This window comes from Dendroctonus ponderosae, unplaced genomic scaffold, assembly GCF_020466585.1.
Source record: "Dendroctonus ponderosae isolate FM_Combo_2020 unplaced genomic scaffold, Dpon_F_20191213v2 Dpon_F_20191213_1, whole genome shotgun sequence".
Taxonomy (NCBI): domain Eukaryota; kingdom Metazoa; phylum Arthropoda; class Insecta; order Coleoptera; family Curculionidae; genus Dendroctonus; species Dendroctonus ponderosae.
The window spans coordinates 22,651,737-22,667,383 of NW_026017110.1; the positions used below are offsets into that span (position 1 = coordinate 22,651,737).

The 15,647-nt window shown below is 31.0% G+C and overlaps 1 protein-coding gene and 1 long non-coding RNA gene across 3 annotated transcripts in view; one reads left to right on the top strand and one right to left on the bottom strand.

The window, feature by feature from the left end:
- Nucleotides 1-1,039, bottom strand: part of LOC125502693 — a 14,137-nt gene extending 13,098 nt beyond the window's left edge. The window contains exon 1 of the long non-coding RNA XR_007280473.1: nt 440-1,039. This is a non-coding gene — a long non-coding RNA (uncharacterized LOC125502693). The remainder of the gene's footprint in view (nt 1-439) is intronic.
- The window catches only part of LOC109532767 (phosphatidylinositol 4-kinase beta), a 53,715-nt gene that overhangs the window by 11,395 nt on the left and 26,673 nt on the right, over nt 1-15,647 (top strand). The window lies entirely within an intron of this gene.

The following is a 15,647-nucleotide window of genomic DNA, read 5'->3' on the forward strand; positions in this document are numbered from 1 at the left end:
CACTAATGAGCAACCCTGTATAGTTTTTAAATGCCATATATGCATCATGTTTTACGCAAAAAACGATTTCAACGCCACCATTTAATGCTTGATTCCAAATTATTTGTTTATTAACCGCAGTTAATTGCAATCATTTGTGTTATTTTGCGGCGTGCTTGATTGTTTTGGAGTGAAATCTATTAATATCCGGATAGATCGATAACTAGATAGATTAGAATAGTTTTTATACGTAGATACTTATTAAAATATTAAAATCAATTGAATTTCCGGGTTATGAAGGTTTAATTCTCATTCGTACACTTTTATTGCTAATTGGAATTGCTAAAAATGCTAAAGAAATGGATCTATTGCTAATTTCCTGTCGCTTTTAAAGCTGAAAATCTGACACATTACTTCGGAATCACATAAAGCAGGCCATAGTAAATATCCATTTACTCACCGATCCCTAAATCCTATGAGTAAACACGTATTTCGACGTTTCACTTCGAAAGCCTGGTTTAATGTTATATATTGTAGACTTTATGTTCTAGGCACGTTCAGGACTTTTAACTTTCTTTAGTACTGCTAACTACTAGTGGTTGTATTCTGTCCGATACAAATTCGATTTTTCTCCATATCTGCAAATAACTTTAAGAATGTCAGTAATATAAATATAAAAAAAATACTATAAGGTCGTTTACAACAGCTTGATACTTTAATGTAACCGTTCAGTTGTTTTGTAGTGTAATTCTGGAACGTGTGGCCCCCATAATACTGGTGTTCAAACCCGCATTCCACGATAATTTAATAATATACTTTCTGTATTTGACCTTTTTATAGCTCTAGCCGAAGACGATTCATGATATCAACGAATTCAATTCAGATTATTGACTACAGATAGTAGTGTTTTGTCTACGTTAAGTTCCTTTAAATAACAATAATAAATTGTGTACAGAATGAGAGGCTCTCAAAGTTGATTGTAACCCATTGTCCGATTAGATAATGGGTTTTTAGCTATGCAAATTTCGTTAGTCGTAATCACAAGTTTGTTTGTTACGACTTCACAGCTAATTTTTTATATTCTAGAAACGCGTTTTGTTTTTTGGATTGTAATTTTCTTTGCTTTAGTGGCGTGCTTCTTATACCCGGTACCTTATGTGGACGCTTTTGCTCTGATTCTAATTAAGGATGAGACTCGCACGTTACGTTGGCGCTCACCGATCTTAGCGAATGTTAAATAATGAAATATCAGAATTTAGAGCTTGTTTCTGGCTTAATAAATATTTATTGTTAGTGCATTGAAGTTCCTGATTTGTTATGCCTTCTCAGATCAGATACTTTAACAACATTAATTTAACACAGATACAGATAACATGATCTTCGAAACGAGATAGGAAATACTTTATTACGCTTCATTAGGTCAGTGAATGTTTAAAGTAATTAAAAACCTTTTAAGATGAATTTGAGTCAAGGACTGCTTAACATCATTCATTAATCAATTAGAAACAATGACAGTTTTTTGTTGTTAGTACAATGCAATTTCCGACTTTGTACATGATTAACTTCGCAAAATTAACTGCGTTCCGGGGTATTAATTTTGAAAATAATCGATTTAACTTTCAACGGTTAGTAAAAGAAACCCTCATAAAAAAAGTGGTATCGGTTGCGTAAAATGCAATCTCCAATTGTTGATACTCCTATTCAAAGTTAATCGTCCTTAAAGATAATCTAATTTGGTAAGTGTTAAAATCCACTTATGGTAACTAGCAACTTGAAATTACGATTTTGAATGGCTCGAAATACACTGCACAGTCATGGATAACGTCATTCAAAACCTAAAAAATATGATTTCAATACAATAGCTTTTATTCTTAATATAATAAGGTTGAACACTTAAACCTACGCTGGTAACCCCAGCACCAGCTAGTTACCATAAGTATATTAAGGAAATTGTTCAAAATCAAATTGCATCTCTTGAAAATTTTCCTGAGAAGTTTGATCGATGTAGAACAGTAAACATATTCGTCTTTGAGTTCCTTGATTACATATAAGTAATTTGTTTATTAAATTTTATTAACTTCTAATTCAGCTCGCAAGTTCTGCACGGTTTTAGTTATTTGTGAAACTGTATGTTTTTATTCCAACTTCTTTGCTAATATAAAGACTATATTAGCAAAAATTTAATATTTTCACAAATACATTTTAAAAAAGAATGCATAATGTATTACTGGCAGTTGATTCCAATGCCGGCCAACTGCTTCTTTTAATGTGTGCAAATGCAATACATGTAGTCTTCTGAAACTTTTCTTAGGCGAAATTTTTATTCTCGTTTTCTACTTTTATTATCGGATTAAAACGATCATTCCCTAACAATGGCGCTGCCGATAACATTTAACTCATAATCAGTTAAGTCCTATTGTGTTATTAATTTTTATCATTTATGAGCTATTTTTGCCATGAAGCACAGTTGTACAGAGTGACAATTTTAAAACTTTATTACTATTATTTTCCATACAATTATTCCAATTTCGGATGATAATTAACGAAAGTTTTACTGGATATGGACAGGCATGTTTGATTCATTAATGAGGCAAATATTTTCTCTAATTTCAGTTGAGTCAGATTGACTTTGAAAAACATCGGGTGGATCTTGTTGGCCACTCAAGAAGTCTCGTCTCTCAGTCCATTTGTTTCGGATAATTATCATATTCAGATATTTTTTTAACGGTCTGGCTGGTTTTTTACTTCGTGAATAATTAACGGCTGTATCATATTCCGAAGCATATCGACATAAACCTCACCATTAAACTTTTTATAGCCCAATATAGGCCCATTTATGGCATCCCCAAATATACAGGCCCAGACATTGAGTCTTTCAGAACTCTAAATAAATGAGGTTTTTCGTTACTCGGCCATTTAAATTTAAATTAGAAGAGCAATGATTACTAAAGCAAATGTTTTTCACAAGTCCAGACTCGCCAACCATTTTCTGCGTCATCGATTGACCAAATAGAATTTTTCTGTCCGGGTCATCGTCAAAAAGTTTTTGAAGGATTTACTATTTATACCGATGAAACTGATTCAATTTTAATGCTTTTCTCGAGAGTTCTGTAACGGCTTGACGAGTCGATAAAGTTCGGTTATGGTAAACTGACCGGGAACTTCAACTTGAGTTTCTTGAACGAAACCAGTTTCTTTGTAAATTTAGCAATTCGCTGTCGGATGTTCGGATGGCTTACATTTTTGTCTTAATAGATTTCGTAAAAAATGTTAAGCTACTTGCAAGGACAGAGATTTTTTAAACCATAAAAATGTAAAACGTTATGGGAAAGGTACATTAAGAATAATTTGAAGATTATTATCTACTTGACTTATTTTAATATAAAAATTAAGTAAAATAAAAAGACGAGAAAGAAGTTTATGTAAGTTTGTGTAAAAGAGTTATTAGGTACAATAGTGGATTGCCAATGATATGGCTAGAGGGTTCGTACAACCCTCAGTTTAGTTGGTTCATAAAATTGGTTCCCTTACTTATTGTAATTATTACAGGAACGGTCCCGATCAATGATTTTTTGTTCCTCATATTGCAGACTCAAGATTTGAAATTATCACCCTGTATACGAATTATTACATTATTTAAATAGCTGCTTATCCAAACATTTTATTCATCTTCAATAATTCTTGGTTAAAAATCAGGCTTAATCGATATAAAGCTATTTCTTATATCAAGTGGGTCATTAGCAAGTTTCTTCTCCATGTTCTTGTCAAGTGCATTCACGAAAAAAGATCTATAAAGCACATATACTTTCTACATTACACATGTATCGGTGCTACCGTAGAAAGTGTTGGTTGTCTCACAATCTCACACTTTCCTTGCAGTTGAATAATACAAATATTTTCAAATAAACTATTTCTTACGAAACAATGAAATGAAAGAAGCTCGTGGTTTAGTTTTGTTAATTGCGAAAATAATTACACATCTGTTTCCTAAATAAAAATGGTGAGTCGAACATGCCAGTTAATTAGATATCTGTATGGCGCCTCGCACTAATTATGCTCAGGAATGTGTTATTGCAGTGCAGATGATAGCTTAGATATGGGACAAAAGGAGTTGCTTACTGATTTTTATTATTGTCGTTTATTTGTGCGTTAATTGGAGTAGAAAGCTGAAAAGATCTAGACTTTGTGTGGATGTTTTCTCAAACCGACTGCTTTGTATACGTCCAATTTTTAAATATTTTTTCTACTCCGTCATGTGTTACTTGCAAATTTAAATTTTAACTCCTTTCAAAAAAATAAAGTGAGACAAGCATACGTGAACAATTATATATTATTATTAATTAATTAATTGAGTGGTTGATTTATCAACATAAATAGTTTGATTTTTTGGCTGGTTTGGGATGTTGATTGCAGGAACACAAAATCATTAGCAAATCGAAGTTTTTTTAATTTGTTTTTATTTCTGCTACTTTAGGCGATTAATGCAATGGGATAAATGAATTAAAAGTTCTAAATGATTATACAAAGGCATTCTTAAGTAAATATTTAAGAATGTGTGAATTAAAGTGTAACATTGTGTTGCAATATAGACTTAGTTTATCTTTTGTGAGCCGAAGTAAATACTAGTAAAAGTATGTCCATTAGAAAGTATGTAGTTATAATTTTCCAGCATCTACTACCTACCTAGTAAAAGTAAATTTTTATTCACCTGAAGTGAAGTATTTGCTTTTATTACCTAGACTAAATAGTAAGTACATACTTTAAATGTTCACTACTGTTTTATTTACTTGTCTAAATGTACCAATATTTACATTTGCGCGTATATCGATATTTTAGAAACCTTTCACGCTATTATAAAGACTGAATTGCTAGAAAATTAATTTTATTTTTAATACCGAATAAAAGCGTTTTTATTGCATTTCAAGCGCATTCTTCGCTGTTGTTGCTCGGTAGGCATTGTTAATATGTAGTCAAAAGTTAATTTACAATGTGGAATCTGAGTGATCTTTTTGGCAGCAATTTAATTAACGTGACGTTGCGGTTTGGATCTGTATCACGGTTAGTCACAATTGTTTTATTTTAGTTTCATTCAGATACATTGCGAAACTATTTCCTATCTCTCGAAAGCATCAATAATTGCAGTAAACAAGTCTGATGGATCACCTTTTGATTGTCCGTTAACTGTTTTGTTTACAGCAAAATAGATTGCAACCGTTTCAACAATCTTAAAGAGTTGAAATTTTGCGCTAAAGTCTGCTGGCAATTGCTTGCACCAAATTAAAGTTTAGATTTTTCATTTGATGAAAATTTACTTGGTCAATTCGGACAAGAGAGTGGAGGAAAACATATCTTGATTTATTTATAAATTTTTATTCTTATGTCTTATATATTTATTTTTATAAAATAAATATTCAGTTCACTCATTGTTCAAGGTTTCTTGATTGATACCTGATATTAAAGTTGATTAATTGATTGATTTAATTTGCAGCGCAATTAAGATGTTTAACTTTAGTGTGAATACAGCTGAAACTCTTAGGCGTATTTAATGCAAATTGGTTGAACAATTTTAAAATAAATAATACCTACTTCAGCCTTTATTTTCTGTCATGATTATTAAAGTTTGTAAACCGCAAATATAATATAAATAAATATCATGTATGTATATGTAAATACTAAATACAGTTTTTCACGGGCAAAACTTCGCTAGTTTCCATCGTTCCAATCAATGCCTGCGTCATTGAATTTCTTTTTAGATATGAGCAAAATATCTAAGTTTGACAGCTTATTATTATGTTGTAAATCATGATATTTTTGGCTCAAATTTTAAAATGTTTAAGTTGAAATCGAGTTGTTGATGCCGTATATTTTTAGTAATTCTTGGAAAACCAATCACTAGATATCTAAAACTGTCTTTTAATACTCATTTAACACGATGCTTTTTTTAGTTAAAATAAGATTTATAATTTAATTGATAGTTTTAATATTGGAGTCCAAATAGTAAAACCAGCAGATATTTATTTGGTTTACTGCAAAAAAAATTAAGAATATTGTTAATAAGCTGCCATTTTTCTTGTTAAGCATTGGTTAATTTGTGTATTAATTTATCAATTCAAATTTATTTAAAGTACTCAAAATTACAGGGGTTGTTTCCATTCACAAGAAAGATTAAACGGATACATTTCTAATAACTGCATATACTTAAATAACCATAGTACTCATATTTTAAAAATTATGAAAAAGAACTTCGTCACAACCCTGTCACAAGGGCCATAAACGAGCTAATCAGATGAAGATAGAGGATGGATATTCTGATAGCGAAGCTTTTTTTTATGACTTAACAAAAGCATTGGGCTGTGTGACGGCAATTACTAGATAAATTCCTATATAAACTTCATGTGATAGGATAAATTGGTAATGTGGTCAAACAGCATGTGATTTGGATAAATTGGTAATTAAATATTATCTTTTGAAAAATGTTCCTATTTTTTGGGCAATACTTTTTCAGACTTCACCTAAAGTCTTGGTTAGCTAGAAGAACACTACATCTAGCTCAAAGTATTGTGCATTTCCTAGTATTTGTTACTTGCCCAGAAAAATTGAATTGAAATGCTCACAGATCTAGTTTAATATCAGGAATAATTCATTAGGCGTGGATAAGCTCAATCTCAAATCTAAATACAAAAATCGAAAGGAAGTGTGCTGATTTCACAATGGCTCGTTCTATTTCTATGACAGATATTCTGATTAGGACGATTAATAATAAATGTCACTGTTTCCTGGGAATAATTATGAAGTCGGCTGCAAATTAATGATCTGTTTCGTCTTGAAATTCATCTCAGTCTACGTATTGGTCAGTGTGATTAGGAATGTTTTCTATTTCATTCACGTTCACATTTATTTTGATCTAATTGGACTGTAATTAGACAAATCTCAAATGCACATTATAATGACAAATTCATAGCGCTGCATGATGATCCCATTTACGATCATATTAATGTTATCATTAAGTTTTATGGCATCATCAAGAAATTATACAGGGCACCTAATTATCATATATGCAACTAGTCATAAATAAACTAAACACACACGTAGAACGCCATTGTCATAATAATTGTTTTTCAATTCGGGACTTCCTATATATTCGTTTAGCCATTTAACTCACGTAACGTCAACGTAATCTTCATTACTCGAATACTTGTTTTATTTATATCAATTATTTTTACAACAAGGAAGTGGAACTAGATAATTACTCAATACGATTGGGACATCAATACAGTCAAGCTGTATAAGTTAATGACTTCAGAATCGTATTAGTTTGGATATTCAAATCAACCTATTTTTGTTTCTTTGTATTTAGGCTTGAACAATAATTAATTTGTTTGGACAATCAGTGTTTAAGTTTAAAGTTCATCTTTAAATGTCAGTGGTATTTATGCCCAACGTTTCTGTTGTATCTGGGGCAGATATCCTCAAAGGTAGAGCGAAGGAAAGAGTCGATTCCATACCATACATTTTTAATTATGTCCAATGTTGCTGGATTTAAAATTAAATTTAAGTTCCCTTTCTTTGTTTAAGGAATCTTTTAGCGGAAACTGAACCTGATGTTTGTGCATCTGCATTTAAGGAACATCTGTTGGTTTTCTCGATGGTTATTCGGAAAAATGCCAGCAAAACAATTCGCAATCAATAGATAGATTCTTGATTTTGATGAGTAGCTATCGAGGTATTCGAAATACCATTGATTGTTTCATTAGAACTAATCAAAATAGAAACCGCAATCATTTATCCACATTGTTGATGTTAGATTGAACAGGTTCTTTCAATCTTAATAATGTCGTTAACAATTTTACTGCATTCGCTTCTTCGGAAACTTGATATGGAGCCTATGATTTTAAGTTCTATAAGATTACTTTAGCGTTTCAACTTGAACCGAAAAGAACTAAATGAACGAGGCTAACTTTTCTTAGCCTTACCGTTGCTATTAATTAATCTTCCCTGCTCGGATTCAATGGTGCATATTTTGTATACAGCTTCTGAATTTAATAGCAAAATGTTTTAATATTTATTTAGATAATTATTTTTGCGTGAGTTTGAAAACAATGCTAAATCAAAAACAGTTTGAATTAATTCATATTTGTCAGTTATACTAGGTACACAACATAATTGAAAGTCCACAAATCTTTCATTATACAAACAGTGTAAATCTGACTCATGTACTCTGAAGAGAAATAGGTCAAAAGTCGCTCCCAGGTCCCTCACCGCGCCACGCCCATCAAGCGTAATTTCATTAAATGCTAAAGCTATTAATAAAATATGTTGTATTCCAGAGGTATAATTTCCCATGGCACAGTAAAATAAATGGTCATGTCTATTTTTCCTCTATACGAGATAACAGATTGCATAAAACCCCAGGTTATCTTACTTATTATTAAATTAATTATGCCTAAATTATCATTTCAATTTATTTCAGATATTTTAATCGTTAAATTACTGATGAAATAGGGTCATAAGCCTACAATGTTACTTTTAGAAACTTTTCTGAATGAAATCATATGAGTACCTATAGAATTAAATGTATTTTTATGCATTATGCATCAAATGTTTTTTAGAATTCATTCTCATGAATTCGATAACAATAACTTTCGTTCTCATGAATTCGATAACGTTAACTACCTGACTCATCTCCAAACAAGCAACAAAATAACTCAAATCATATCTATATTTGGTTTGCATTCGGCCTTAACCTTCGCTGATAACAAGGTTATCTGTAGTACTTTCTAACAGACGCGACAATATGCAATAAAGTGCCAAGTATATTTTTAATTGCACTTCTCAAATAGTTTTGTATAGATTTCTTGCTTTTCTTTAGATTTCTTCTTTTTTTAGTGCACTGGAAATTAAATTAGTCAACGTCGGATATTTCAAATTGGTTTGAGTGTTTTTACGAATCCAAGGCAATCTTTTTTAGCCATTACACCATAACTTAATTAAAGAAAGTCATTTGCAAATCTGGTGGCAAGTTGCCCGTAAACTCCAAAATTATATCTTCCAGAAATACAATATTTATCGAATTACTCGGAATACGTATACAAAGTTTGTCGATGTTGGGATATTTAATTGAACAAAGAAATTTAAAATCAGTATAATTACAAATAGAAGGTACTTATGTGTTTATATAAATTATGAATGTAATCCTAGAATGAATACACTGTGCCCATAAAGACATTAAATTGAAGAAATGTTTACCCAGAAAAATTTATCGGACGCGTATTTTATTATTTTTAATTGCTCGTTTTTTTATAAAACTTTTCATTACACAGGGTGTTCAAAAATTGATTGTTGGAGCGAAAATGGCAGTAGAAAAACACAAATTTATAATTCAACTTATCATGAGTGTATCAGACACATTGTATTCAATAGTAAGGAGAAATCATTATTTACGTAATTAAATGCTGAAACTCTTTTCGTTCCTGGCATTATCCCAAACCATCGACTAATATTTTTCCTTCCATACATACCTTTTTTTAGTTTTTAAATCGTTAATCGAATCAGATTTAGTTTTCTATACAATATTTTTGAGGTGCCGCCACAAAAAATATCCGAGATGTTATGAGCACTGGGGAATAAAAAAGATGAAAGCCAATGATCTGATTTTGTATGACTTTTATTGTTTTCTCATCTGTCTGAAATGTTCTTTTCTTTTATACCAACATTTTTTTATATTAACTTGTCCCGTTAGTGTAAAAGTTGATTTTTCTAAGAATTTTTTTAAGAAAGCAAAATTTTAGATGTTATTGACAGGTTTAATAATATCTGAAAATACTAAAACAAAAATTTCTAGGAATGCGCAAAAGATCATCCCGATCTGTACGGTGAATGCTTGTCTTATACTACAAATTCTTATCAAACACCATTTTTTTGGCGTATAAATAGGAAAAGGTATCTGAAAACAACTCAAAGTTTTACTTAATTCAAAGAAATCGAAGACGAATCAAAAGAAAGATTTGAAATATCGAACAGAAAACGGGAGTCTCATTTGAAATTTTCAACTTTGAAGATCCAATCTCAATTTTGAAACTTTGTATATTAAATTTATTTAGTTTAGTTAGTCAAATTTAATTGAACCACTATGTATACAAATATTGTTATTGAATAAATCATTGAGTAAAGTGAGCTAAAATCCAAAAAATAGACGACAATTCCAGCTCTTGAAGAAGAATCTTGTAGTAATAAGAAGAATATAAGAGAATACAAATCTAAAACCAGTAAATTGTAAACGTAAAAATATATGAACGACGGAAACACACAAACCCTATTTTTCCAGAGGTTTTTGCAGATTTTCTGTTTGTTTGCTCCAAGTTCTGTTACTTTAACCTTCTAGTAAAAAAATATTTTAATACGAAAATCAAAAGTCTTTATTTACGTCGCCAAATTGGAACACTTCTCAATTGTCCAATCCGCCAACGCCCTTAATTTAAAAAACCGAAAACGTTTTCGATTTGACCGCGCAATATAAAACGAATAAAATGCGATGTTTTCAAATCTATTTGTTATTTAAACATTTAATTGATTTTATCCCCATTCAATCAATTTAAACAATTTTAATCGGCATTTGCTGATTGTAAACCCATACAGTTGTATTTCGGTTAGGCTGTCAGTGAGTTAACTTTTTAAATGTATTTCTTATATTCCAATATTTTATTTATTAGTTTATAGAAATGGAATTCGAACTGAGCTCTTTTGCAGAAAATGTTTGAAAATGAGATCCTAAAAGTTTCTTTGGTACTCGAGGTATATATGTGTTTAGTCATACCAGCAATAAACAAAGATAATTGGTTTATTTTGTAATTTATTAAACTTCTGCTGCGGCAGAAAATTCTTACTTTTAATGAAAATAGCTGGTTGCTTCTTTGACACTGATTTATAGAAAAAATTTCAACAATACAAACCGAGGCTGACTTTCATCGCATTTATTACTACTGAGAAAAAAACGCTTACGCGTTTTCTACACTTTGAAAGGGAACCCAGGTGTTTAGAGTTATTTATTTGGACTGCAATGTTAAACCGAATTGTTCTGTTTAGATTTACAATAAACATTATTGTCGATTAAAGTGCTCTGACGTATGTACGTACATCTGACACTAGATTAAACAATTTATCGGTTGCTAGAGAGAAAAACACTAGTATTTAATTTTCTTTAAAAATAACCATGCTGGAATTATATCATAACTTGAATCTTCATATTTAGTTCGTTATTTTCATCCCCCGAATATTTTAAAATGAAATTCGACGGGTTAACAGTTAACTATAATATCTATAAATACACTTAGTGAACACTTTTGTTCAATCCTAATCACATGATTTTTTAAATAGCTTATGATCGAATTTGCTAATGATATAGTGAGGAAAATATTCGTCCACGTGCCTTCAGACACACTCACAGTTAACCTGGATTGATTATTTAAGAATTTAATTTTTAAACATTTCATACTGAACAGGCGCAAGATTTTTTGGTTGAACAAGATTTGGATGGATGTTGGACTTTCTCCAACAGAAATCAGACTTAGTGAGAAACGAGCCGACACTGGCTTTTCCTTTTGTGTGTTTGTGTGTGTGTAGCTTATTCGCAAAGCCTACTAAATCCGATATACATTCATACATGCATTCCTACACAGTCACCGTTACGAGTCCTAACAGTATTAAAGTCTAATGTCTTTAAATTGTTCAATTGAAATGCCATTAGGGCGGAGAAAGCCAACTGAAATATTCTTACTTAAAAAATGGTACCCCATGAATGGCATAAATTACTTCACTTCAGTTACATTTAAAATCTCGACACACCCAAGTACTGGCACCAAAGAAATTATGAGGGCATTCAACTTCCTTTTTATATATGGGTTCTTTCCACTTCGATTGCTCCTGCTCCGATTCCATGTTTGTTCTATTTAGCTGTCTGCTCTTTATTCCCATGACCTTTTTGTTTTGTTTTGTTATTTTATCCCTACTGTTTAAGTAATGCAATGCTATATGCTGCTCTCCAGACTAGAACTGATGCTGACGTAGATTTAAATATATGTATGCTATCCGTAAACTTACTATTTGCATGCATGTCTCATTTAATATGTGAAAGATACTACAGTTTGACCGAATGAATCTGCTTTATATAGCCGCATAATATCAAAGAAAAGCTGGGAGTACGTAAAAAAGATTGTAAATTTAGCAAGTCCACGTTATTTGGTGAAAAGAAAGTTTGGATTTAACGTATTGGGCGGCTACTGTTTGAAATCAGTTCCCACACTAATTTGCAATGGTCTCAAATAACTGATCCGATCAAGAGTTTTTACTAGTATCGACTAATCGGATTAGTATATAACTTTTGAATCTAATTAACCCACTACTGTCTCGCACCAGTTGAATCTACATTTTGGACTTAATTAAGGAAATGACGTTCCGAACTGATGATAATTCAGCATCTAAATACGCTATACTTTTCGTTACAACTGGCATTTAACATCACGTTCTTTTAGTGATTCGCTTATAATTGATTACTGCGCAATATTTCCATTTAGAAGCAATTACACTCCTGATCAAAATTCACCATTAACAAAGCTCGTCATTGTTAAGTAATCTGATTAGATCTTATGTTTTTATTATAAGCAGCGTTACAGTTGCTTCTAACTTTCCAAAGTTTTCGTACCTCTTTACTGTTGCATAAATTAGGTCTAAGGCAGATCCATTCCTTCTGCATCGTCAACAAGATATAAGAAAATGCGAATTATTTGCTTGTCTATTTGTTGCGAACGAATTCAATGCTATACAGGTCGACGCTCTGCTTTGCCCCACGTTGCTGGACTAAATTCAATTCGTAAATATTCCAACTATGGCGATTACACAAAAGTAAAAATTTTCCACAGTACTAAATATTTAAGCTACAAATTGAAATAGATACAGAAAAAATACAAATACGATTTGAGGCCGTGCTGAAAAAATAGTCGAATTTCAAAGTGATCGATAGACGCAAATGGTTTTTTTTGGTTAATTTTATACATGTTAACAACTAGGTTTTTGTTAAACGATATTTGATGATTATATTCATTTTGTTATTGATTGCTCAGACGTTTGTACAGTTCCATTTTTCATATAATTTGTTTTATTAAAAAGTACTGTCGTATAAATGCTAGTGGGTTGATTTAGAAATGTTCAGTATGTGTTGCTGCAATTTTTTCAAAGTCAAACTTTTCTGGACAGTTTAAAAATTTTCTGTTCCCAAAGATCATCTGGTATATTGCGAAAAGTGAAGAACAATTATTTGAGTCAAAAGTCAGGTTTCAGGAAAAGGTGGCCTAAAATAAATCACATTAAATTAATTGCTATCGTAATCTGAACTCAACATACTGTTGAGGATTTACGCTTAACAAAGTCTACTTCTCCAACTTATATTTTTATTGAGGATATGAATTATTAGCCTAATGGGATTGTGCATAATGGTACATTAGTTATGACACAAGTTGAGAATATTGAATTTGCAGATGTAATGGAACATTGAAGCATAATTACACTTTATTTTCTCTTATAAATTAATCTAAATCCACAATTTTCCAAGAAAACGGTGCCATCATATTTGATAAATGTAGTGACAAAAGTACGCTGCTGGTAGGTTTAGTTAAAAATAAATGCTTGTGATTTTCTTCTAAGGGAGTTAACATCATGTCATCCTATCTCATTAATATGCTTACATTTATGCTGCTATTTCCGATAGCGGTATAATGGGTAATGGCTGAAGATTGAATAAAAATAATAGCTCAGAAAAACAGTTGCTTTTCATCATTATGTATTCACGTGCATAGGTCATTTTCAAACAGCTGAAGAATCAGTAATTTCTAGATTGCAAGTTTTGTTCTATCAAACATGTCATAATAAGTAATATATTGGTGATTTGCCACGAGTCAAAACTGTTAGCTGTTGTTTTATTTAACATTAAAAAATTTATTGAGATGCAAATAAATCAAAACATGTTCAAATAGTGTTCGTACTTGTTTCAAAACAGAGTAATAGTAGATGTTCGAAATAATTTGATAGATACATACGTACATAAATAATAATTATCTTTATTATTAAAACAGACTGTCGACCCAGTCGGAATTTTCTGATTTAGCTGGTCAATCGTGGATTCAGAATGTTCCAATTGTAGAAGTCCATTTTGCTTGCATTTGATGCTTCCTTTTTTATAAGTTGAAATAGTTTATCAATTTTTGTCGAAGTGGAGCTTTGAAGCGATATTTTTGGAGTTTATATATATATATATTTATTATCACGCGAGCAGCAAAATTGGTCATTTGCAGTATTTATACATATATCCAAACGTCTTATCCGCATCAGGGTTGCTTCAAGACTCTATTTTTTTATTTTACATTTATTAAAATCTAGTGAAATGTATTTCTTTTCAGGTTCCATACATGAACTTTGCAGCCTAGTCATTATCAATAACCAGCAAATTTCGTTGTGTGAAAGTTATTGCAATGCTGTGATTTGATTATTTCATTTGATTATTTCATTGACAAAAGCCCAAACGAATAATTCAGTTATATTTTGTGTGTTTTAATTGTAGACAATTGAGAATTATGTTCTTATACTGATTTTTCCTTAATAGTATACTTCAAAAATGGTTGTTTTCGAAAAGTGCAGTCAATGCTGTGGTATATTTTAATGGTGTTATCGTACTCTCGATTATTTTTAACGAGCTGAAGTTGCATATTAATATTACCTTCTCAAGGAACTTGTTAAAATTAAAAATGCTAAAATGATTGGTTCGCTTACTTATGGAAGCAAAATTGACATTATTTTTCAAATGAATCAAGAAAGTTTTATTTTTTTAATAGGACAGAAAACATTTTGTTGCGTTTTGTTGTTCTATGACACTTTTGTATTTTTTTACGATTCGCAATTTATAAAATTATTTTTCTAAGTGGCGAACGTGTTCCGTTTGGGAAAATATAGCTTACGTATTTAAAAGCTATCACTTAAACTGGCAATTAAAACTAAAAATAGTAGTTATTCAAAAAGAGTGAACTACATACTTCTATTTTGTAAGCTTAAACCCATTTTCTGCTGAAATTGTTCATGGAATGATTATATCCTTACTGGAACATCCTGTTTACATTTTTATTTCAGTTCAATTTATTCCCACTAAAATGGCATGTAATGTTATTATTGTTAAAGCCCTAACAAGCAATTGAAAAATCAATTTCATTCATCAATGGATTTGCGTATTTTCTGTTCGATTACAGTGTGGAATTGCGCTTTGAGCGCGCTGAAAGAATGGAGGAATTGTTGTTGTTAATGACGTTCGACAAACAAATAAAAATGCATTGAATTATGAACACCTCGAGGTTGAATATTTATGGGATGGTTCAGACTATAATTAGTCAGTATCGTTTTGTTTCCATTTACATGCAGACATTTTTTACATTCCGGTTGATTGTTGTAGCGTTTGCGTGTAACGTCACTTTGCATTCCAGAACTGCAATCGTGATACTTGTTTGTAAGTTATGATAATTGGAATAATTTATGAAACTAATTATTGCAGACAAGAACAAGTAATCATTGTAAAGTTTTGTTTGTAAGGAAATTTGGTTTTAGTATATGACTGAGAGTCTTTTCTAATAATA